A 26,088-nucleotide genomic window follows, 5' to 3' on the forward strand; every position below is an offset into this window, starting at 1 on the left:
TTGTACAAATTTGTCCTAGCATATGGAACGAGGAATGTGCCTTTATCTTTGTGTCTTTCTGAGTATTTTATTAAATTTTGTTTTTGTATTTGAAGATTATGGATTCAGTGTTTTATGTATAATTGCTACTTTACTTTTGAGTCTTCTGCCCTGAAGGCTTTCTAAATTTAGTGATTTTACTAAAGGTGTTACTCTAGTACTATACTTAAGTCTCTAATTAACACGCACGACTAGATTAACACATGGATAGGCGTAGGGCGTAATTATCTTCTGGTAAGAAGGAACATCTTCAACTATAAGAAGATATATATTTAAAAAAAAAAGAGTTAAAAATAAACTTTTATTAGACCTAGATCGAATGAACTGTCAAATCGCTGACCTCCACTTGGACTACACCTCTGTGACTTAAAAAAAACTAAAGCTAGGTTTAAAACCCAGCCACACAAAATGTTACAGAACCAGGGTGCACAACAGATTCTACACTAGCTCTGTTGACTTCAACGGTCTAAAGACCTAACAACACGCCACCATGCTCAAGTTCCTGTGTCTGCTTGTGTGTTTGGTGACTTGTACACTAGCGTTCCGTGAGTACAAAATATAGTTTAGTACTCACTTACTACATACTCTATAAGTTTCTTGTTTTTATGTCAAACTTTAATAAACACCGCATTTTTTTTCGTGTGGATACATTCAGAATTCAATTGTACGTTCTATGGAAGCCAACAACCAGGGCCGGCTCTAGGTCTTTCGATGTCCTGTGAGATAAAAAAAAAACTTTCATTGTATTCTTCTTTTAAAGAGGCGAACAGCTAAAGAGTTCAGCTCCTCAGCCGAAAGTTTCAAATCTTGGGGAATTAGCTCAACTTTGCTAAATATCCAACATTGGTTCCCTAGCCATATAATACCCTTTTTAACAGTTTCACCACAGAATTAAATAATATTAAACATTTCCGACATAAGCTACATTACTTCACCAAATTCAATCTAATAGAACCAAACCTCTACAGGTTCATTTTTGACCAGAACCTTCTATGGTCTGATGTGGTCTTAATTAAGGCAGTATTTAGTGAATATATATTTTCTTCTTTCGAGTCTAAGGAGAATTTATTCTCTTTTTTTTTTTTTAGTACTGAAGAGATTACATTGGCAACAACACATAAGACACTAACGTAATTTCACGGTTTACACAACAATTCATGTTAACATTGTTCATAAACTGTCCAAACTTGACGATATATATTGTTCATAAACTGTCCAAACTTGACGATATATATTGTTCATAAACTGTCCAAACTTGACGATATATATTGTTCATAAACTGTCCAAACTTGACGATATATATTGTTCATAAACTGTCCAAACTTACGATATATATTGTTCATAAACTGTCCAAACTTGACGATATATATTGTTCATAAACTGTCCAAACTTGACGATATATATTGTTCATAAACTGTCCAAACTTGACGATATATATTGTTCATGAACTGTCCAAACTTGACGATATATATTGTTCATAAACTGTCCAAACTTGACGATATATATTGTTCATAAACTGTCCAAACTTGACGATATATATTGTTCATGAACTGTCCAAACTTGACGATATATATTGTTCATAAACTATCCAAACTTGACGATATATATTGTTCATAAACTGTCCAAACTTGACGATATATATTGTTCATAAACTGTCCAAACTTGACGATATATATTGTTCATAAACTGTCCAAACTTGACGATATATATTGTTCATAAACTGTCCAAACTTGACGATATATATTGTTCATAAACTGTCCAAACTTGACGATATATATTGTTCATAAACTGTCCAAACTTGACGATATATATTGTTCATAAACTGTCCAAACTTGACGATATATATTGTTCATAAACTGTCCAAACTTGACGATATATATTGTTCATAAACTGTCCAAACTTGACGATATATATTGTTCATAAACTGTCCAAACTTGACGATATATATTGTTCATAAACTGTCCAAACTTACGATATATATTGTTCATAAACTGTCCAAACTTGACGATATATATTGTTCATAAACTGTCCAAACTTGACGATATATATTGTTCATAAACTGTCCAAACTTGACGATATATATTGTTCATGAACTGTCCAAACTTGACGATATATATTGTTCATAAACTGTCCAAACTTGACGATATATATTGTTCATAAACTGTCCAAACTTGACGATATATATTGTTCATGAACTGTCCAAACTTGACGATATATATTGTTCATAAACTATCCAAACTTGACGATATATATTGTTCATAAACTGTCCAAACTTGACGATATATATTGTTCATAAACTGTCCAAACTTGACGATATATATTGTTCATAAACTGTCCAAACTTGACGATATATATTGTTCATAAACTGTCCAAACTTGACGATATATATTGTTCATAAACTGTCCAAACTTGACGATATATATTGTTCATAAACTGTCCAAACTTGACGATATATATTGTTCATAAACTGTCCAAACTTGACGATATATATTGTTCATAAACTGTCCAAACTTGACGATATATATTGTTCATAAACTGTCCAAACTTGACGATATATATTGTTCATAAACTGTCCAAACTTGACGATATATATTGTTCATAAACTGTCCAAACTTGACGATATATATTGTTCATAAACTGTCCAAACTTGACGATATATATTGTTCATAAACTGTCCAAACTTGACGATATATATTGTTCATAAACTGTCCAAACTTGACGATATATATTGTTCATAAACTGTCCAAACTTGACGATATATATTGTTCATAAACTGTCCAAACTTGACGATATATATTGTTCATAAACTGTCCAAACTTGACGATATATATTGTTCATAAACTGTCCAAACTTGACGATATATATTGTTCATAAACTGTCCAAACTTGACGATATATATTGTTCATAAACTGTCCAAACTTGACGATATATATTGTTCATAAACTGTCCAAACTTGACGATATATATTGTTCATAAACTGTCCAAACTTGACGATATATATTGTTCATAAACTGTCCAAACTTGACGATATATATTGTTCATAAACTGTCCAAACTTGACGATATATATTGTTCATAAACTGTCCAAACTTGACGATATATATTGTTCATAAACTGTCCAAACTTGACGATATATATTGTTCATAAACTGTCCAAACTTACGATATATATTGTTCATAAACTGTCCAAACTTGACGATATATATTGTTCATAAACTGTCCAAACTTGACGATATATATTGTTCATAAACTGTCCAAACTTGACGATATATATTGTTCATGAACTGTCCAAACTTGACGATATATATTGTTCATAAACTGTCCAAACTTGACGATATATATTGTTCATAAACTGTCCAAACTTGACGATATATATTGTTCATGAACTGTCCAAACTTGACGATATATATTGTTCATAAACTATCCAAACTTGACGATATATATTGTTCATAAACTGTCCAAACTTGACGATATATATTGTTCATAAACTGTCCAAACTTGACGATATATATTGTTCATAAACTGTCCAAACTTGACGATATATATTGTTCATAAACTGTCCAAACTTGACGATATATATTGTTCATAAACTGTCCAAACTTGACGATATATATTGTTCATAAACTGTCCAAACTTGACGATATATATTGTTCATAAACTGTCCAAACTTGACGATATATATTGTTCATAAACTGTCCAAACTTGACGATATATATTGTTCATAAACTGTCCAAACTTGACGATATATATTGTTCATAAACTGTCCAAACTTGACGATATATATTGTTCATAAACTGTCCAAACTTGACGATATATATTGTTCATAAACTGTCCAAACTTGACGATATATATTGTTCATAAACTGTCCAAACTTGACGATATATATTGTTCATAAACTGTCCAAACTTGACGATATATATTGTTCATAAACTGTCCAAACTTGACGATATATATTGTTCATAAACTGTCCAAACTTGACGATATATATTGTTCATAAACTGTCCAAACTTGACGATATATATTGTTCATAAACTGTCCAAACTTGACGATATATATTGTTCATAAACTGTCCAAACTTGACGATATATATTGTTCATAAACTGTCCAAACTTGACGATATATATTGTTCATAAACTGTCCAAACTTGACGATATATATTGTTCATAAACTGTCCAAACTTGACGATATATATTGTTCATAAACTGTCCAAACTTGACGATATATATTGTTCATAAACTGTCCAAACTTGACGATATATATTGTTCATAAACTGTCCAAACTTGACGATATATATTGTTCATAAACTGTCCAAACTTGACGATATATATTGTTCATAAACTGTCCAAACTTGACGATATATTTTGTTCATAAACTGTCCAAACTTGACGATATATATTGTTCATAAACTGTCCAAACTTGACGATCACTGGGTTGTCCATTGTCATCTGTTGTGGACGAACGAAGATATTGGGTGAGGTTCGGAAGGATCTGTGCTTATTACGTATGGAAGCCCAAAGGTTCCAAAAGTTAAATTTTTATGTTAAGAAAGTAGAAAAGAAAGGAAAGATGGTTTTCCGGAAGGAATATATCTCATTATGAACACGTTTAATATAGTTTTGCATATTTGCATATTTTTTTTTTATGTCTATCCGTGGCAATGAGGAGACTTAAACAACAGCTTCTTGTAAACAAACTTTGTTTTTTCCCAGACGAGAAGGCGAATTGAATGATATCTGTTTGTTCTCAGAAAGTCTTCAGTCCAAAAAAAAAAATAACACATTCTACTTCTGGTGTGTACGCCGTCTGCAATCTAGGATCTTTACTTTATGCTAGCTCTCCAAGTGAACCCATCCCGTGTCTCTTTCTGCTAACCGTTAGGGTTTAGCAGCCACAGAATGGACGTCATTCACCAATCGTAAACAAACAACATTTAGCCACGTGGTGCTCTATCTCTTCTATATAATTGACGATCTCATGTTTAATTCATGATGGTTGTCACGTGACAGCTTTTGTCGTTGTTTTATCAATAAGATCACGTGACTAAATGTTGCTTGTTTACGGTTGGTGAATGAGGTCCATAGAGAGAGAGAGAACTGCATTCTTGAACAAAGGATTCGACTACCGCGGATTTGTATCTATGGCAGATGATTGTAAATAGCTTTTTGGTCTATCGGGTGTGAGGAATAAAGGAAGTGTTAGTCAACTATGCTTTTTTTTTAAATTAATGTTAATTTTTTTTCTTTCGCATTTTTAGCAAAATCAAATATTCTAAGCCCTTCCGTTTCAATCTCTATGTATGTATATAGATATATATCATCTCATCTCTGTCTGTGGTTACGTCTGGGGCATAGGCCACCAACCAGCTTCCTTCAGACATCTCGCTTCTGGGCGAGTCTCTCCAACTGTCGCGACTTGCCCATCCGCTTGGCATCTGCTTCCAAATTACAGCGCCGTGTATTCCAGGACATTCGCCTTTTTCCTCTTCCCTTGGGGGTTCCAGGTTAGGGCTTGCCATGTTATGTTGGATGCAAGCTTGAGAATATATATATATATATATATATTTATATATATATATATATATTTATATATATATATATGTATGTATGTATGTATGTATGTATGTATGTATGTATGCATGCATGTATGCATGTATGTATGTATGTATGTATGTGTGTGTGTGTGAGAGAGAGAGAGAGAGAGAGAGAGAGAGAGAGAGTGTGAGTGTGTGTATGTGTGTGTGTGTGTGTGTGAGAGAGAGAGAGAAAGAGTGTGTATGTGTGTGTGTGAGTGTGTGTGTGTGTCGGTATGTGTTTATGTATATATGTGTGAGTTTTGTTACTGGAAAAAAGTAGAATCTGAGTATTTTACCAGAAATGTCTTTTTGTTTTGCGTTTTGCGAAGAAATAACATCTCCATACGAGCCTAGCTCATTGGCGGATCCAGAACTTTGGAGTGGGGGGGGTGATCGCCCCTACCGCCCCCCCTCCCTGGATCCGCCAGTGGCCTAACTACGTTACCTCGACAATCTCTAGAATGTCTACATCTAGAAGTAAATCTAGGTCAGGCAAAGAAGGAAATGTCTTATCTAGAAAAAATATTCAAACATAAAAGATAATTGAAAAGAAATGAGATACCAAACATACTATCTCTAGATCACGTGTTTGTCTTTAGAGCATGTCTTTTTTCCCTCTAATTTCAAGTGATTCTTCAAAGCAATGTTTCCCAAACTGTTCCGAGGAACCCTAGTGTCCAGCGTGGCCTGAAATAGGTGTTCCGCGAACCACTGGAATAATTAACTAGTGAATTAATCTCTCTAAGAGGAAAAGTGCTCCAGTTGTTAATAATAATGATTATGATGCTTCCAATAGGGGATGATTTAGTCACTTACTTGCAAGTAATTGTATGTCTTTTGTTGTCAGCTATCTGGTGGAAATATAGTCCGAAATAGGAATATCAAAAGACACATGAAAACTAGTCACATCAGGATTGGAAAATTCGGAAAACAAAGGCATCCGGCTACTAATACAATTGACAATGAAGTCGTTGCTATGATGTGTAATGTACTAGTTTAGAGAGTAGGTTAGTTTTGTTAGACAAATATATTGTGTATAGTTTTAGCGACGGTAAAAGTAATGACGTAGTAAGACAGACTAATAACGTAGTAGACTTAGGCGAACAAGAGACGAACATGGCGTTATGTTAGGAGTAGGCTGTGTTTTGAATAGTAGTTGAATAGTAATTAGACGTTTTAGGAAGACTGGAAGGATTTCCCAGTGGTTAATAAAGTCTCATTTTATAGAACTGAATGTTGTTATCAACGATAGTCAACTTGTAATGTTCTGTGGCTACTGTTAAGTAATAATTGATACATAGTCGAAGTCAGATTAGATTAGCCCACAACATTATTTTGATGTCAAGAAGAAAAACAATGGAAGGATGAATTGCACAGATTGTTTCTGTAAAATTTGACATTTCGTGACCTGATTAACGACGAGTCTTTATTTCTTCTTCTTCTTTCTCATTTTATATGTCGGAGAGTTCAGCTCGCTAATCCTATATCTGAGATGAAAACCGCGCAGTGGTTTCCAGATCAGGTAGCTCTCCGTATAGTTTTTGTTCTATCGGAGGGTTTTGGGGCCATAGTCTTGTTCGGGCCTCTTAAAATAGTATGTATCTTTGAAGGGTATGGTCAGCATTCTCTGGTGATGCCCCACAGGGGCAGCTTTCGCTAGTCCCGACTTTTTAGTTTCGGGAACAAATGTTGTCTGTTTTCTGTTTTACATGTTTCGGATGTTCCTTCAGAGTTGAAGATAGTTTACTTCCTAGTCCAAACCTCCCGCAGGACGACGGGGGATGGGAGCGGGCAGGGTTTGAACCCTCGACCGTCGATCCGAACGACAGTCCAGCGCGCAAACCGCACGACCAGGCAGTCTCATTCTGCTGTGTCCGGTTGTGAGTCGAAAAAATTATGGGATGGTCATGTCGAGATGGCTTATAATTGGCGTCCTTTTTCTTGTAATTGGGATGTGAGCTGGTCCGAGTCTCAATGAATCAGTCTTGATTGAAAATAGAATTTCCGTAAGATGATGGGAATTTTTTGTGAATAAAACCCATAACTAAAAGTGTATCTTGAAAAGTGTATACACGTTTTAGAAAACCACGTAAAAGATATATTTATAAGAATTAAGATTAAAAGAGTTAAAATTACCGTAAGCACGTTTGTATTTTGTTTGACAGCACACCTGACACGCCACGTTAAACATATATTTATAAGAGTTAAGATTAAAAGAGTTAAAATTAAAAGAGTTAAAATTAAAAGAGTTAAAATTACCGTAAGCACATTTGTATTTTGTTTGACAGCACACCTGACACAGTGCACACTGATCAGATTCATAAGTTATAAGATTTTAGGCAGTGGCGTAGCATCCATGGCGCGAAGCGGTTCAATGAGCCCGGGCTCACGACCAATAGGGGCCCACAGCTGTGGCGTAGCGTGGCGCGAAGGAGCTCATTACGCTTGGGCCCATGGCTCCTGGCCAGTTGGAGCCCACAACTTAGGAAGAACATATGTTTGTTCATTTGAAACACCTTTAAGTCCTTTAACTCTGTTGTAAAAACATTGACTTTTAAGACATTATTACTTTTATGCAGTCCTAACTGAATCAAACGTTATGACATAATTACTTTTTTTTTTCAAGTAAAAGGTACGATCTTTACATTGGAATGTCTTTATATTTAGATTACTAATTTTTTGTCAAACACTAAATTTGTCTTATTGGTTGGAGGGGGGCCCTAACCCCACCAAGATGTTCTTGAACCCTGGTCCACGGGTACTTTGCTAAGCCACTGATTTTAGGTGAGAAAAAAGCTAGTGATATTTACTTAGTTACATTGGTTAAAATATGTAGAAGGGAGGTTAGTTTGATTTATGATTTGTCTAGCTCAGGAATATAAAAAAAAAAGCTTCGGTGTTTGGAGCCATAAAGGAGTACAGGAAATTGTAAGAACCAACAGAAAAGCTGTTAAATAGATCGTGTATAGCATTCACTTAAGCTATGTGGTCAACATTCTATTCAGAAAATGTTTCTTGCCTAAATTTTGGCACAATGTAGATATGTTTTTTGGTTCTAAAATTACAGCCTGTAGAGGTGCAGCTAAAGATCTGTAGCCAGATGTCTTTTATTTTACCTATCTTTGCTTTATTTTTTTGAGGGGGAAGGTATACTAGAAGGCAAAGATACAGAAGAGAAGGCTGTGTCACGGTTGACCACACATAGTAACAGTCGAGGTCGTCAGTTGTGAAGAAACAAGTCCTTTTAAGTATAAACTGCCTTATATTGTGAAGCATTCAAACCTAACATATTTACAAGGCTCACATTATCTACAGATAACCAACTCCACTACATGACTTCCTTCTTCTTGTTTGCAATCCACTTGTCACTTCCCGCAAGTCCCTTAACTCGTATGTCTCCAACACTTGACCGTGTGTCACGGTTGACCACACATAGTAACCGTGTCACAACAAAGGCATACAAAGTGGTGGCTAATTAAACTTTTTCTTTACCAAAAGCATAACACGTTTGACGATGAACAGACGACACATTTACAACGGGCACATTTATTAAAAATGTAATCGTCAATTTTAAGTGGTTGATACGTTTTCAAGTTTGAAATCCAGAAAAGAAAAAAAAAAACATTGTAATTTACTTAAGGTTACATTGTTGCAAAATTGAACTATAGATAAATTGTCATTTATAGACGTTAACAATCAATTAATGTAGTTTATTACAAATTATGTGCATTATAGCATAAAAGAAAAAAAAATATTTTTTAGGGCGGCCGGGAGGGGGGACACCCACCCTAGTGACGCCACTGGCCTTACTTTCTGCTTTATATATATGTTTATATATATATATGACTTTTAAACAAACACAGTAATTAAAAGTAATGTTAAGTCACTGTTTGACCTAAAGAGACTAACTCTAATGTCCATTTGTTCTTGTTTACAGCACACTCGGTACTATCCTAGACAATAAACAAAATTTTACTGCAAATACTGATTATATCAGCAAAAAAGGGCAGCAAAGATTACGATTACTAAGAAAACTGTCCTCGTTTAATGTTAGCGAAAAGGCCTTGGCTATGTTTTATCACGCTCACATCTGCAATATTTTAAGTTTCAATATCACTGCCTGGTATGGCAATCTGAGCATTAAAAATAAAAATAAACTTTATAGAATCCTAAATGCTGCTGGTAAAATCATTGGCAAAAAACAAACCCCATTTGGGCAGCTGTTTGAGACAAACATCTCTAAAAAAGCTAACAAGATCCTCTTCTTTTTGAAGTAACGTCTGTATTATATAAGATAAGATAAGATAAATAAAGAATCACCCTTTGTGTCAGGATTTTGCGATTTTACCATCACAAAAGAGATACAAGACACCGATTGCAAAGACAAACAGACACAAACACTCTTTTGTTCCCCTGGCAATCAAATCATTAAATTAGAACAATCTGGTATAGACTTTGTCACATGTAAATTATGAGTGAGTCTGGTGTGAAATTACACTTTGGTTTCTTATAGTTTTTTGTTTGGTGTAATGCACAAATTGTAAGACAAATTTTCATACGGATAAGAAAGATTATTATTATTATTATTATTATTATTATTTCCTCCACAGCCTCCCTCATCCAGAAGTTTTTTGACTGCACAAACGACATCCGGCAAGACTGCGGGGACCTGAACATGGACGGCGACTGCGACAGTGTCTTCTACCAGATCGGTTGTGCTAAGACCTGTCAGGCTTGCTTCAGATAGAGGCTCTGACCCAGACACAGCACAGCATTCAAAGTCACATCAAGGGGCCGTCACTCTCAATAATTCTGACAATACTTTGTGTTGAAGACTCGTACAATTATGTTTCTTTGTCAATACGAGTTGATTATTAATGAACAATACATTTGTTTCATTTGATATTTTGAGTTTTAGTCTGCGAAATGAAAGTATTCACTAAATTTATTAATCACAAACCTTGCAGTGGCGTAGATAGGAATTAGCCATCATTTTGGGGGCCCCCCCGGGGGCTTGACCTCTTCGGGGACTGTATTTTGCGTAATATTTAATGTTAAAAAACACACTAATTTGGGAGCCCCCCCCCCTCCAAGTGAAAGCCCGAGGGGTGGGGGCCAAATTATACCTCTCTCTTTCCCCACCCAAGCTACGCCTCTGCAAATCTGATATGTTGGAGTGAAAACTAAAATGAAGAAACTGCTTTTAAACGACTCGAAACATTCATCTTCACCTATTCCATAGTCTGTTGAACCGTTGGGGCACCACACAAGATCGGTTGACCGTCTTTCTCCATTCCTCTGCGTATTCTTTATTTACAAGCCTTACAAGGGATAGAAGGTGGTGGGGTGAACTAAAATAGTTGGGCCGCCTTTGAATGTGTTAGTCCGTTGGTCAACAAACTCCAAGGCCTGGGAACAAACTTTGTAATGCCGTATCGTACTGAAGAAACATTCATTAAGATTGTTCAAATCAAGCCTTAACTCTTTCTCTCCGTAATTATTTACCACGTTCTGGTGGAATCAACGTTGGTATCGTCAGTTAGGAGAGAATGAGTTAACAAAAGATTTTCGAGGCTCAACGGTAAACTTGACTATTGTGGGAAAACTTCCCCACCCCCCAGGCGATACCAGATCTGTTGATTGGTGAACTAACTTTGCTGAATAATTTACATCTCCATCAACCTGGATTTGAACCAAGGGCCTTTAAACAGAAGGCTAGAGCATTGTACAGGAATTTCAAGCATTTTTGACTATTATAAAATTACAAAGAGGAAAAAAACAATTTTTTAATTGAAAGCAAACAAACATTGATAGAAAAACACACACACACACACTGACACAATCACACATACCTTTGCAAACAACATACACACTCACATTGAAACAAACACTCACACACAAGGAATCAAACACTCATACACAGTACTACAAACACAGCCACATGTACAGGCGAAATATTATCTAAGAATAACAGCATCTGTAAGTTCCCAAATCCTAATCTGGAGCAATGGATCTCAAAATAAGAGGTAGATACAGACACAAACAACACTGTTTAGTCTGTTGGACCGTAGGGGCACCATGCAAGATTCGATGATCGTCTTTCTCCATTCCTCTCTGTCGTTAGCCTTAGAACCTCTTTCAATGGTAGGGCCTACCTGACACTATTTGAGACAAAATAAAAATCCACTACCGCGGACAGACGCAGACGGCGAAAAGAAAATCTTAATTCGACCACCAGCGGACAATTATTATGCTTGCCCTGGATGTGGCAAAATATGTAGGTCAAAACTGGGGCTGCGTAGCCACGGAAAATACTGCATTCTTCATAAATCTTCTGACTCGAAGACAAGCCTTATTATTGTATGACACAGTTTATCGTTAAAAAATACCCACTACTGGCCAATACAAACACACTGTTCATTGTAACATGCTGTCCATTGTAACATACTGTCTATTGTAACATACTGTCAATTGTTTTATGCTTTATTTTTAAAAATTCGGGGACCAAAACTGAAAGTTTTGATTTAGTTGAGATAAACAGTTGGCTGTGAATAGCATTATAAAACATTTTTTCCAAGTTTAAAGTTGAAAGATGATTTAAAAAAATGTAATGGTATTAGGGTCATATCTGGTAGTCATAGGAGACATATATGAAATTACATTAGTGTCAGAATTTTCTTACATTCTTTTTTAGTTTCCCCCATTGCAGCAGCACTTATGAAAAAGAATCCGTTGCATCGGGCTCAAAGTTCAGCCGCAATCAATGCCATTGAAACTGAGAGAAACCAGACAGGCAGAAGTTTGATTATAAAGTGAAAGTACCGGTACCTGGCACCATGCTGAGGCTTATCTGTTTACTTGTGTGTTTGGCAGCCTGCACTTTAGCTTTCCGTGAGTAATGATGAACTAATTAAAAGCTTAACAATGTAAATGTTCTTACAACAGTCGTTGGTGGAAGAGCTCATTGAGTTATGGTTCAAACCCAAGTTCGTGCGATAAAAAAAACTTGTTTACTGTATTGAACAGGTGCTTCACTGTGAGTCACTTCACATCCTCATGTGTTTACCTGTCAACTGATTCATCTATCGGGTGTTTAACTGTCAAATACTTGATCTATCAGGTGTTTAACTGTAAACTAGTTGCTGTTTTTAGCTGCGAAGTATTTCATCTATCGGGCATTGAACTGTAAAGCACTTCATATATAGGTTTTTACCTGTCAAGTACTTCATCTATGGGGTGGGTGGCTGAGTGGTTAAGCTCTCGGCTTCCGAACCTGGTGTCCTGGGTTCGAATATCAATGAAGACTGGGATTTAGAATTTCGGGATTGTTGGAAAAGCAATATAAACAAGTCTCTTTTGATTGCTACAATAAAGTAACATTAAGTGCGATTAAAAGCCTACTATAAAATTTTTTTTACAGTACAGAACACAGTTGCTGAGTGGTTAAGCGCTTTGATTCCCAACCTGTTATACTGGGTTCGAATCTCATTGAAGACTGAGATTTTGAATTTGAGTAGTTTTAGTTTGTCCTTGAGTCCACCCAACTCTAATGGGTAAAAACAAAAAGTAAAGTTTCCCCTTTCAGACCTGCCATGTATGGGGGCAGATGATGTAAAGGTCATCTGTTTCTGTGGCCCACGGTTAACGAGGGTGTCATGTGGCCAGCATAACGACCAACCGCCTTTACTTTTCCCCAACTAATGTCAGTTACCCATTAGAGCTGGGTGGACTTAGAGGTGCCCAAAGATGGGTACCTGAAAAAAAAAATCTTACAAATTTTATAAGAGTAAAAACTGCTCAAAATGCCTGTACATTGGAAACAGTACCAGGAAAAAGAAAAGAGGCAGACAGAGAAAGCGATGAGAAGACACCATAAAAGAATGGACGGGCCTGCCATTGAATGAGGTTCTAATCCAAGGCGAAAAAGGCCGAGAGGAATGGAGAAAGACGGTCGACTATTCTTGTGTGGTGCCCCAAAGGTCCAATAGACTATGGGATAGTTGAAGGTGATATATTGATCAGACGCCAGGAAATGATTAGTGCTAAAAAAAAAATAGTCAGTCTACTAGAAGCTCATACATCTACAAATAACCTACATCATACATACTGGCCACAAAAAAAAATGATTCCTTGTTCTAATTGTCCCGCGGACCTTTAACTACAGGCACAATTGTTTTGTGTTATAAAGAGCTAGAACAATAACACTACCCTACATACGAAATGTCATCAACAGACCTAGAATTCAACAATGCCCATAAAACATTCAACTATTCTAATACCACATAAGAGTTTAAGAAAATATTGTTTTACTGCATTAAAATTCACACAGTTTTTACTGTCTTTACACTTTTGTATCATAGAAATAACTCTACTACTAACTCAATAATGGCTCTGGTATTTTACCCTTGAGGTTATGTTTGTTATGGACCCTAACCCATTTTTGAGTTACCCGCGTACCAACACGATAATTTCCTTGTACTTTCAATTGCCTATTAATTAATCCTTACAATAGAAATTGTATTTCATTAATGACATGGACCAACCATTTAGAGACCTTGAAATCACTCGCTCTATAAATATGAAATCTTGAAAGATTCCAAGGTCGTGATTTTACATCAGCGTTTATTCAAAGACAAAAACTTTAATCTGTTAATTAGATACGGCGTATATCTAGGCCCAGTCGGATTGCACTGAAAGATATAATGCATAGTGAGAATCCCTTAAGTCACATTTAATGGTATAAAGTTTAGCGCTTGGTTTGAGAATTCATTAACTGAAACATATCAATATATAAGCATCATGGAAAGATAACTCTTTTATTTTCGTAAGTCGGACAAAAGTTTGTCACAAACCGCTGTGAGCCCACACCCGTTTGTGTGCGTGTGTAGCAGAACAACAGCAGTCCACATACGGGCCTGGCTAAGAAATGTTGACCTAGCTGACCCCTTACCCGCCATCATGGCCTTAGTTATTGTGGAATGTTTTATTTATTTTTTTACTATTATTTCTATTTTAAATCTAATGTAATTATTTATGTTTTTAATATAATTTAATTAGTTGAATTAGATTTGTTTTGGTATTGGAAGGGGAAATGAGTATTTGTTTGTGCTTTTAATGTTTATTTTGTTGTCACGTGACCAGGTGACCTAGTCTACAACGAGGGCGGGGTGATCTGGGGAATTGTTTGTTTGTTTTACATGTTTCGGATGTTCCTTCAGAGTTGAAGATAATTACTTCCTAGTCCAAACCTCCCGCAGGACGACGGGGGATGGGAGCGGGCAGGATTTGAACCCGGGACCATGGATAAATCTGAACGACAGTCCAGCGTGCAAACCGCACGACCAGGCAGCCATCCGCACGACCAGGCAGAATTTGGGGACAAAGGGGCAGTTGGTGTGGGTTTTTGTAGAGCGGACGGTCGCTTTCCCCGCTTCTTCTTGTTTTCATAATATTATTCTATATTCTATATTAATAAAGTGAGACGCTACATGTTGTAACTATTATACAGGTGTTGAGTTTTATATGTTAATTGAATAAACAAACACCTAAATCGCGACAGGGCTAAAGCCACAAAAGACCACTACACAGTTCCAGCGTCAACAGTCGGGCCTCCAGAATCACCCTAGACCACGCCCAGTTAAAGCAGGCGCCTGCACTCTGCTAGCGTCTTGTGACAGAGTTATCCCACGTAATTTTCCGTAATTTTTCCCTAAAGTCTAATTTTTTTTAATATGCCTACGTCATTTACTCTTCCTTGTCATAACCCTGCATAAATTAGTGTATAAGTATAATATTATTGCTACTTTAATCTTTAGTCTTCTGTCCTGAAGTGTCTCTAAGTTTAGTGATTTTACTAACGGTGCTGCTGTAATCAAATGTGACTATTCATTTGTTAGAACTATAATTATAGCATACAGCTTGTGGTCTGGTTTGAGACTCATTATAATTTAGTACATTCCTTCACTTTTGGGTCAGTCCTGTGACACTAATTGTCCAGCTAATTGCAATAGTTGACTACACTTGTAGAGACTGCTGCAAACTCTCCAGAAATGTCACAAGACCAAGCTTGTTGGAATCAACTTCACTCCGAATCTTCATCTAAACCTATGCCTTAGTCTATTGAACCGTTGGGGCACCATATAAGATCCGTTATTGTCTTTCTCCATTCCTCTCTGTCCTTTGCCTTGGATAGAATTTCATTTAATGACAGGTCTGTCCATTCTTTTATGTTGTCTTCCCATCTCTTTCTCTGACTGCCTCTTCTTCTTTTTTCCTGGTACTATTCCCTGAAGGAAAGTCTTTTCGAGCCTTAAGGACCATAGAATCTAAAGCCTTGATACTAAAATATGAAAGAACCTGCTCATTTGACAGCGCTGACAATTTAACCATTTTACAAACTAGACTAGACCCTTGGGGCAAAACTGAAATATGAAAGAACCTGCTCATTTGACAGCGCTGACAATTTAACCATTTTACAAACTAGACTAGACCCTTGGGGGCAAAACTGAAATATGAAAGAACCTGCTCATTTGACAGCGCTGACAATTTAACCATTTTACAAACTAGACTAGACCCTTGGGGCAAAACTGAAATATGAAAGAACCTGCTCATTTGACAGCGCTGACAATTTAACCATTTTACAAACTAGACTAGACCCTTGGGGCAAAACTGAAATATGAAAGAACCTGCTCATTTGACAGCGCTGACAATTTAACCATTTTACAAACTAGACTAGACCCTTGGGGGCAAAACTGAAATATGAAAGAACCTGCTCATTTGACAGCGCTGACAATTGAACCATTTTACAAACTAGAATAGACCCTTGGGGGCAAAACTGAAATATGAAAGAACCTGCTCATTTGACAGCGCTGACAATTGAACCATTTTACAAACTAGACTAGACCCTTGGGGCAAAACTGAAATATGAAAGAACCTGCTCATTTGACAGCGCTGACAATTGAACCATTTTACAAACTAGAATAGACCCTTGGGGGCAAAACTGAAATATGAAAGAACCTGCTCATTTGACAGTGCTGACAATTTAACCATTTTACAAACTAGAATAGACCCTTGGGGGCAAAACTGAAATATGAAAGAACCTGCTCATTTGACAGCGCTGACAATTGAACCATTTTACAAACTAGAATAGACCCTTGGGGGCAAAACTGACTGCGTTCTATGTTTGTCTATTGATCGTAAGACAGATGAGACCGAGGCTGAACAAACGAGCTATTTGTGCTCTAGTGAAGACTTTTTTTTTCTTTATGCCCAACGTATGCTTGACAGACAGATGTCTGTTTTGATGTGTCCCCACAGACTTCATCATCGACACATTTAAATATACAACTAATTCTACATTTGGGAAAAAGCTTTTTTTTTTCTTTAAATCTGTTTCTAAAAGAAATTCCAGAATCTAACAAAATAGAAACTAAAACCATCTGTTATATTTTTTTAAAAACATAAATGGGGTTTAAAACTTTTAGTGCTGATTAAAGCTATAAATAAACATAAACATGACATGTAACATATGTCCCGAGACATGACGTTAAACTGCGCTCCTCTTTGTTTGGCACCTTTAGAGCTTAAAAGTGCCTTTCTTCTTTTCCATCCTGAGGCGCGGTGGCTGAGCTGTAAAGCGCTTGGCTTCCGAACTGGGGACCGGGGTTCGAATCCTGGTGAAGACTGGGATTTTTAATTTCGGGATCTTCGGGCGCCTCTGAGTCCACCCAGCTCTAATGGGTACCTGACATTAGTTAGGGAAAAGTAAAGGCGGTTGGTCGTTGTGCTAACCACATGACACCCTTGTTAACCGTAGGCCACAGAAACAGATGACCTTTACATCATCTGCCCTATAGACCACAAGGTCTGAAAGGGAAACTTTTTTTTTTTTACATGTAACATATGATAATAGCAGTGTCACGTCCCTGGTTACACCTCATTGTTCACAAAATGAGGACAGTTTACCTAGCTCAAATTAGGTCACGCGTTATCACACTTAGATGCCAGAGAGACGCCAATCAAAACTTAGTTCAAGGCGGCTACAGCAGGGAAATATAATTAACATAGGTTAAATTAAAAAAAAACAACAGACGAAGAAAATTAAATTTAAAAGGTCAAGGGTATTGAGATGCCATGGTTCTAGATTCTAGATTATTCTAAAGAAAGATATAAAAAGAGGAGTGGTAGCTTGGGACGAGAGAGAGAGAGGGAGAGAGAGAGAGGGAGAGAGAGAGAAGGAGAGAGGGAGAGAGAGGGAAAGAGAGAGAGAGGGAGAGAGAGAGGGAGAGAGAGATGGAGAGAGAGGGAGAGAAAGAGAGAGAGAATGGGGACAGAGGGAGAGGAGACAGAGGGACACAGAGAGAGAGGAAGAGAGAGAGGGGGGAAGAGGGAGAGAGAGAGAGAGAAGGAGAGAGAGAGGGAGAGAGAAAGAGAGAGAGACAGAGGGAAAGAGGGAGACAGAGAGAGAGGGAGAGAAAGAAAGAGAGAGAGAGGGAGAGAGAAACAGAGAGAGAGGGAGAGAAAGAGAAAGAGAGAAAGAGAGAGAGGGGAGAGGGAGAGAGAGAGGGGGAGAGAGAGAGAGAGGGAGAAAGTTAGACCTAGAAGTCGCTAGTTTAAAAGTAATTAGTTACTCATTTTTTTATCGTCATTACTGTATCCTGTATCTGCTTTTTATATCTTTCATACATACATTTATTATTTCAAGACTGGCAACACAATCGCAGACTCTTTGGCCCACCAGGGAGGGCAAATTCCACCCACTGATCAGGCTGTAAGCTTTCATCAAGCCCTGGCTATAATACAAAAAAAACAGAAATGGAAAAGTGGTTTGAGTGCTGGGACAAGTCCCAAAAAGCCCGTGGAGTCTGGGAGCGCATGAGGCGCCCTGACCGCACTTCCCCGTGGTGGAGGCTGTCCAGGCTTGAGCAAGCTATTATAGCACAGTGCAGGACAGGCCACTGTCCTGTTGGCTCATATTTCTCGCGGCTATGGCCAAATTTCGATTCACGGTGCCCTCGCTGCGGGGAAGAAGAGGAAACCGTGCCTCATATTCTGTTTGACTGCCCCAGACTTGCTAATCTCCGTCTCGACAGGTCTGGGAAACCCAAAATTCTCGACCTGTATGGCGACATTCATGCACTACGCAAGACAGCAGGGTTTCTGTCCAGGGCTTTTGCAAGAGAGGATTTGAGCCTCTCAAGCCCTCACTCAAATGGAGTTTGATGATGATGATGATGATGATGATTATTTCAAGTTTGAGTTTTAAAAGACTTACACTTTTGAAAAGCATATCAGCACTTTGTTACTTCATTGTTTAAGAAAGTGTTTTGAACATTAATTAAGGCACCTCCGAATCCGCATGTGTCACAAGTTTATCTCATCAAGTCTTACAAACATAATAAACACGTGACAAGCAGCACTGAGGTCCCAAGGTTATTTAGAGAAGAAAGTGAAGAAAAGAGGGCGAAAAAATAGACAGCCCCAGACGAGGATTCGAACCACTGATCCCGACCCGGCGCTATCGCATGAAGGCGACGAGGTACCAAACTAACATCGTACCTAGTACTTCGTATGTCCTTGTATCCTTTGAGACGTGAACACAAAATTAAGTTTAAATAATGATAGAATTAAGATTTTAGTGAATGAATGATATATATGCAAATATTTAACACCTAGTTAACTCCAGCAATGCTGATTGTTTTAACATCTTGTCCCCAGCCACATTGTTGGGCAAATTCATAGACTGTAGTGTAGATATCCGCACAGACTGCGACAAGCTCAACATGGATGGCGATTGCTCGGCAGTTTTCTACCAGATCAGTTGCGCCAAAACATGCAACGCCTGCTTTAAATAAAAAGAAACAGGCCGTCACGTGACTACATCATCGCAACGCTGGACAGTGGTCATTTCAGGACAACTCAAGGTCTTGAATCACTTCAAATTAAAACCTTTGATCTCAAATAATTTTTTATATTTGCATATGTGTAGAAATTTTTTTTTGTTCAGTCATGAAAGAAAACTTTGAGTCACTGTATAATAAAAAAAAAATTATCACAGATGTAAAGTTGGTGAATATATGAACGCATGAATGTACAATAAACAATTCAAAACATAATTAAAACGCATTCGTCGAACAGTTTGTATGTCACAGTGTTTCTTAAAGAATCCACCAGTTTGAACACAACAGCTCACAACGTAGCTACCAACAACCTCACAACGTAGCTACCAACAACCTCACAACGTAGCTACCAACAACCTCACAACCCTCTTACAACAACTTTACAACATCATATTATCCTGATATCAACCTCACAGTAATCTCACGACAACCTCATTACAATCTCATATCCTTTTTTTTTAAGTACATCTTTCTCTTCTCTTTTCTTTTTTTTTTACAGTCAACTTTATATCTTGTATCCTACTATCAGTTGTTGTCCTTGTATCCTACTATCAGTAGTTGTCCTTGTATCCTACTATCAGTAGTTGTCCTTGTATCCTACTATCAGTAGTTGTCCTTGTATCCTACTATCAGTAGTTGTCCTTGTATCCTTGTATCCTACTATCAATAGTTATCCTTGTATCCTTGTATCCTACTATCAATAGTTGTCCCCCCCATTCATTCCCTATGATCATACTATCAACTCAGAGCCACGCATCAACTCACATCCACAATATCAACTTAAATGCCATCAACTCAGAGCCACGCATCAACTCACATCCACACTATCAGCTTACATGCCATCAACTCAGAGCCAATGCATCAACTCACATCCACAATATCAACTTACATACCATCAACTCAAAGCCATGTTTTGTTAGAGACAATGAATAATTGTGCAAAGTTTCAACTTGATCCAGAGAAAGGGAAGTCAAAGAAATAACGTGTACAAAATTTGTCCCAGACGGACAGACAGACGGACAGACAGACGGAGTGAGTTGATATAAGTTTTGTAAAAAAAAAAAAAGTCCTCAACAAGACGTCTTATTTATCACGAAGATGATCTCGTCACGTCACGCCCATTATTGACGTACGTGCGCTGTATTTAGATAATATACCTGCAATGTAAAACATTTTATTGGCTAGTTCTGACTCTACTTGACCTAATTCAACACACGTATTGGCCTCGATTTTAATTCAAACGTTCTTGAAAAAGTTTGAACATTTCTGCCTGGCTAGTTCATCTTAATATATTTACAAAAATGAATTTAACTAGACTTTTACATTCTTGTGTCGGCTTGGCAATTTCAGGTGCCCAGAACATGTTTTTTTTTTCTTAATAGGTGTTACATAGTGCAACTTTCGCGTATACTTATAGCATACTCTATGGTCCAATCTCTTTTTTTTTTTTTGGGGGGGGGGGGGGGGGGGGGCGGAGTCCGTGCTGTCTAGGCGCTCAGAAAACATGTTCAGCTCGAGTTCAAGTGTCCATACTTTTTTTTTTTTTTTTTTTTTTTTATATTTGATAATATATTATCATTTATTTGAGATCAGCAAAATATGTAAAATATTTGAAGTATCACATATATATTTCAATATTATATGAAGTATATTTTCCTTAACTTTACCCATTGAAATATAGTCATGCCATCTAAATATGTGGATCACTGGTATATCAGTAGCAATGACTAAATTGCTATATATATACCATTCATGATCTATCTGTGTTGTGATACTACGCTGTCGGTGTATCTAAACTTTTAATATAAACTTTTAATTAAATTTAACAAATGAGTAAATGAAATTCGAGATTTGAAGAAAAAAAAATCGCAACATAAAGTCCGACAATTGTACAAATTGGATTAATGGAATGCACAAATCACGTTACAAAAGATTTTTTAAAACTTTCTCGTTCAATTGTCTCCCTTGTTTTAGTTCTCTCGTACTCCCTAGCCTGATTTCTTGTCTTGGTACATTCATCTTTGTGTCTTCTCTGTACTCTCTCTCTCTCTCTCTCTCTCTCTCTCTTTCTCTCGCACACACACACACAACATACTCTCTCATACACACATACTCTCACACACACATTCTCTCTCACACACACACATACTCTCTCTCTATTCTTCTTCTTCTCTTTTACTTCATTTCACGTGCGTCATTTTCTCTACTCTTTCCAAATCCATTCATTTAAGTGAAACCATAATTGATGCTTTAAATTGTTGTAGTGACAACAGGCAGGGTCAAAAAGGAACGTATTCAGCCGCAGTTTGTATCAGTTTGTTAAACTCTTTATTTCCCTTGAAAGGCGGCTGTACATTAAATCATGACAGGCTTTCAATATATACTGTCATTACTTAACAAATAATACACATTTTGAATTCACAAATTCTCTAGACAAAAATCGTGTGCTGACTGCAGAGTTTAGGCTGAAGGTGTTCAGCAGACGACTGACTTAAGTACCAATATTAGTAGTGACCTCTTACAAAACGATCGGGATCCTTAGGTAAACCTATATATGAATTAATGGTATAAACGATACGAGACTTAAAGATACGATACGAGACTTAAAGATACGATACGAGACATAAAGATACGATACAAGTCTTAAAGATACGATACGAGACTTAAAGATACGATACGAGACTTAAAGATACGATACAAGACATAAAAATACGATACGAGACTTAAAGATACGATACGAGACTTAAAGATACGATACAAGACTTAAAGATACGATACAAGACATAAAAATACGATACGAGACTTAAAGATACGATACAAGACTTAAAGATACGATACGAGACTTAAAGATACGATACGAGACTTAAAGATACGATACAAGACTCAAAGATACGATACAAGACATAAAAATACGATACGAGACTTAAAGAAATGATACGAGACATAAAGATACGATACGAGACTTAAAGATACGATACGAGACTTAAAGATACGATACGAGACTTAAAGATACGATACGAGACTTAAAGATACGATACGAGACTTAAAGATACGATACGAGACTTAAAAATACGATACCAGAATTAAAGATACGATACGAGACATAAAGATACGCAACGAGACATAAAGATATGATAAGAGACTTAAAGATACGATACGAGACTTAAAGATACGATACGAGACGTAAAGATGCGATACGAGACTTAAAGATACGATACGATTCTTAAAGATACGATACGAGACTTAAAGATACGATACGAGACTTAAAGATACGATACGAGACTTAAAGATACGATACGAGACTTAAAGATACGATACGAGACTTAAAGATACGATACGAGACTTAAAGATACGATACGAGACTTAAAGATACGATACGAGACTTAAAGATACGATACGAGACTTAAAGATACGATACGAGACTTAAAGATACGATACGAGACTTAAAGATACGATACGAGACTTTCGATATCATACATGTAACGAAACTGTCAGAGACCACAAACTACTCGAGTAGTGACCACGTTTGACTGTAACTGAGACAACAGTCTATTAGTGACTACACATTTAAGGGGCAGAGATCACTAATAAAACTGTGATTAGAAACATTTGTCAAAGCTGTCTGTCTGTCTGTCTGTCTATCTGGTTAAACGTTTGTAGATGTTATTTCTCCCACAACCAATCAAGAATTATTTCTTTTACCTAACAAAAAAAAAAATATCAATACAAAATTTACCAATTAGTTAATTACCTATTGGTAAGACCTTACTTCAGGGAACAGTACCAGGAAAAAGAAGAAGAGGCAGACAGAGAAAGCGATGGGAGGACAACATAAAAGAATGAACGGGCCTACCTTTGATAGAGGTTTTAAACAAGGCAAAAGACAGGGAGGAATGGAGAAAGACGGTCGACAAATCTTGCTTGGTGCCCCAACGGTCCAACAGACTAAGAGATAGGTAAAGGTAGAGGTAAAAAAAAAAATATTATTTCGTTTGGTATCTTTTCTTATAAAATACAGACGTTACTTCAAAAACGAAGATGATTGCGTCCTATGCGTCACGCATCTAGTCATGCATGTTAACCAAGGGAAAGAAATTGTACTTGACTAAAGTGGTGGTATTTTAGATGTAATGACCACATACTTTTGATGTAAAGACCACACACTGCTCTACAAACTACACAGTACACACCACCATTCATGTGTATGGAGCGAGGAAAACAATAGGAGATAATGTTTATATGACATTCACTAGTTTATATTGACATCACTGAAATGTGTAGTTTAGCTACGCACTTATTGCTGGTGTGGTCATTTTACTGCTTTAGCCACACAACGACCTACACTGACCAGACTCTAGGAGAAAAGAAAGAACTTGAAGTAGCGAGACCGAACGAAAACAAAAAACTGTGCATGTTTCTATCTGTGGGTGTATGTGTGTATTTATACATGGATGTGTGTGTATCATGTAAGTGATTCGTTTCTCCTTGCTACGGGAAGTAGCTCTCGCGTTGCAATAAATCTAATTACCGAGATCTCGTGTTTGGCCTTCGGGACTAACATGCTCCCTAATGGAATCAAATCTATTGCGGAACTTGACACTTCCCGGTCTGTTCAATCCGTTTTCTAAAAGTTCCTATTACAAGTCAATAATTTGTCTTTTTAAAAAAAGTAGTTCCCTTTAAGATCTTGCGATCTGTAGGGAAGATTGTGTAAATGTATTTTGTTTATGTTGACAACGGTTAACGAGAGTGACGTGTGGCCAGAACAACGACCAACCGCCTTTACTTTTCTATCTAGCCCTGACCTTAGTGAAGTCAGGTACTTATTAGAGTTGGGTGGTGACCAGGGGGCGTCTGAAACATCACGAAATTTAAATACCCGTCTTCACAGGGAATCGAACCCGGGACCCTAAGAACATTTGAAGACACTTAAAACTGATGGCATATAGAGATACATATACAAACATATGAAGAGATACGTTATACAAACATATGAAGAGATCCATATGCAAACATATGAAGAGATACGTTATACAAACATATGAAGAGATCCATATACAAACATATGAAGAGATCCATATACAAACATATGAAGAAATACATATACAAACATATGAAGAGATGCACATACAAACATATAAAGTGATACATATACAAACATATGAAGACAAAAATCTGATGATGTCACAAACATCTGATGATATACAAACAACTGATGACACTCACACATTTGATGACATACAAACATCTGATAATAACAAATGTCATAAACATCTGATGATATACAAACAACTGATGACACTCAAACATCTGATGACATACAAACATCTGATAAGAACAAAACATCTGATATCATAAACAACTGATAATCTGATGTCATACAAGCATTCGATGACAAACAAACATCTGCTAATCTGCTGATGACAAATATCTGATAATCGGCTGACAAACATTTGATAACATAAACAACTGATAATCTGTTGACAGACAAACACCAGAAATGACACACACACACACACATCTAATCACAACAAATTTCCATAAGGATCAATAAAGCAGTATTAGTAATGACGAATAAGCCTAGCTATCAATGACTATATGCAGACAAACCAATAACAAAATACCTATTCACCACTAATGGACCCACACTTAAACTACGAGCTCCTGGTAGACAGGATCATTTCAACCTGCCCCGATGTAAAACAAAGTCCGCCTACACCTGAGGGGGTAGCTAGGCTAAATGAATGGCGAAACATAACTCCCGTGGGGATGCCCACGGGTAGACGAGAGTCCACTCATTGCACGGGCGGGGTTGCAAAAGAGTCCCCACAAGCCTGTCACACATCTATGCGCTGTCCCTCAAGGGACCGTTACACAAATGGCGTGTCCCCCACGGTCAGCTTTGTATAACGATGGAAAATGGCGGAGGCTCCCGTTGTCCTCGGCCTTCGGCCATGTGCAGCCAAGCATGCGTCGGGGGCCAAAGGCATCGGAAAAAGCAATGCTTTACATACGCATCGACTCGGGTCTCTCTCAAACAGAACTATGTTCTCACAGGTTTTTTTTTTTACTGTTTGGCGTCCAAACAGGTTTTTTTTTTCAAACTTAGAACTCGAAGAGCCTTCGGCTCAGCTCTTTAGACCAGTGATGCCCAAAGTACGGCCTGCGGGCCAGATCCGGCCCGCGACGTGAGTCCATCCGGCCCGCCGAAATGTCGGCACAAAGTGTAAAAAATCTCCCCTTTTTCCAACAAAATTTTTAAAAATGTATCTTTACTTACGTTAGGGGCTTAGGGCCCTCAATTTCTCTCCTGATGATAAGTTCCATGACATTTAACATTAGTGCGTTTATGAAATAGGTATCTGAGTGTAGAATGTACGTTTTCTACCAGGAAAAGTGACACGGTTCTTTACTTTTTTGTGGAACATGATAATAAACCAACATATTTGTTGTATAGTGTGGCTATTTAAAAAAACAACAACATATAAACGACATTTTGAAACAAATATGACGCATTCTTGGTTTGAGCCGCGAATAAAAGATTGTTAAACTAAGCCTAGAAATTGGAGGATTGATGGGAA

The 26,088-nt window shown here is 37.2% G+C and overlaps 1 protein-coding gene and 1 long non-coding RNA gene across 2 annotated transcripts in view; one reads left to right on the plus strand and one right to left on the minus strand.

The window, feature by feature from the left end:
* Positions 1–26,088, minus strand: part of LOC106064290 (uncharacterized) — a 114,580-nt gene that overhangs the window by 9,887 nt on the left and 78,605 nt on the right. The window lies entirely within an intron of this gene.
* On the plus strand, positions 425–19,747 carry LOC106064289 (uncharacterized). Its single transcript, XR_001217169.2, has 3 exons — positions 425–584; positions 10,220–12,500; positions 19,326–19,747. It is a non-coding gene; the product is annotated as an uncharacterized LOC106064289 (long non-coding RNA).

Source organism: Biomphalaria glabrata, chromosome 12 (assembly GCF_947242115.1).
Source record: "Biomphalaria glabrata chromosome 12, xgBioGlab47.1, whole genome shotgun sequence".
Classification (NCBI taxonomy): Eukaryota; Metazoa; Mollusca; class Gastropoda; family Planorbidae; genus Biomphalaria; species Biomphalaria glabrata.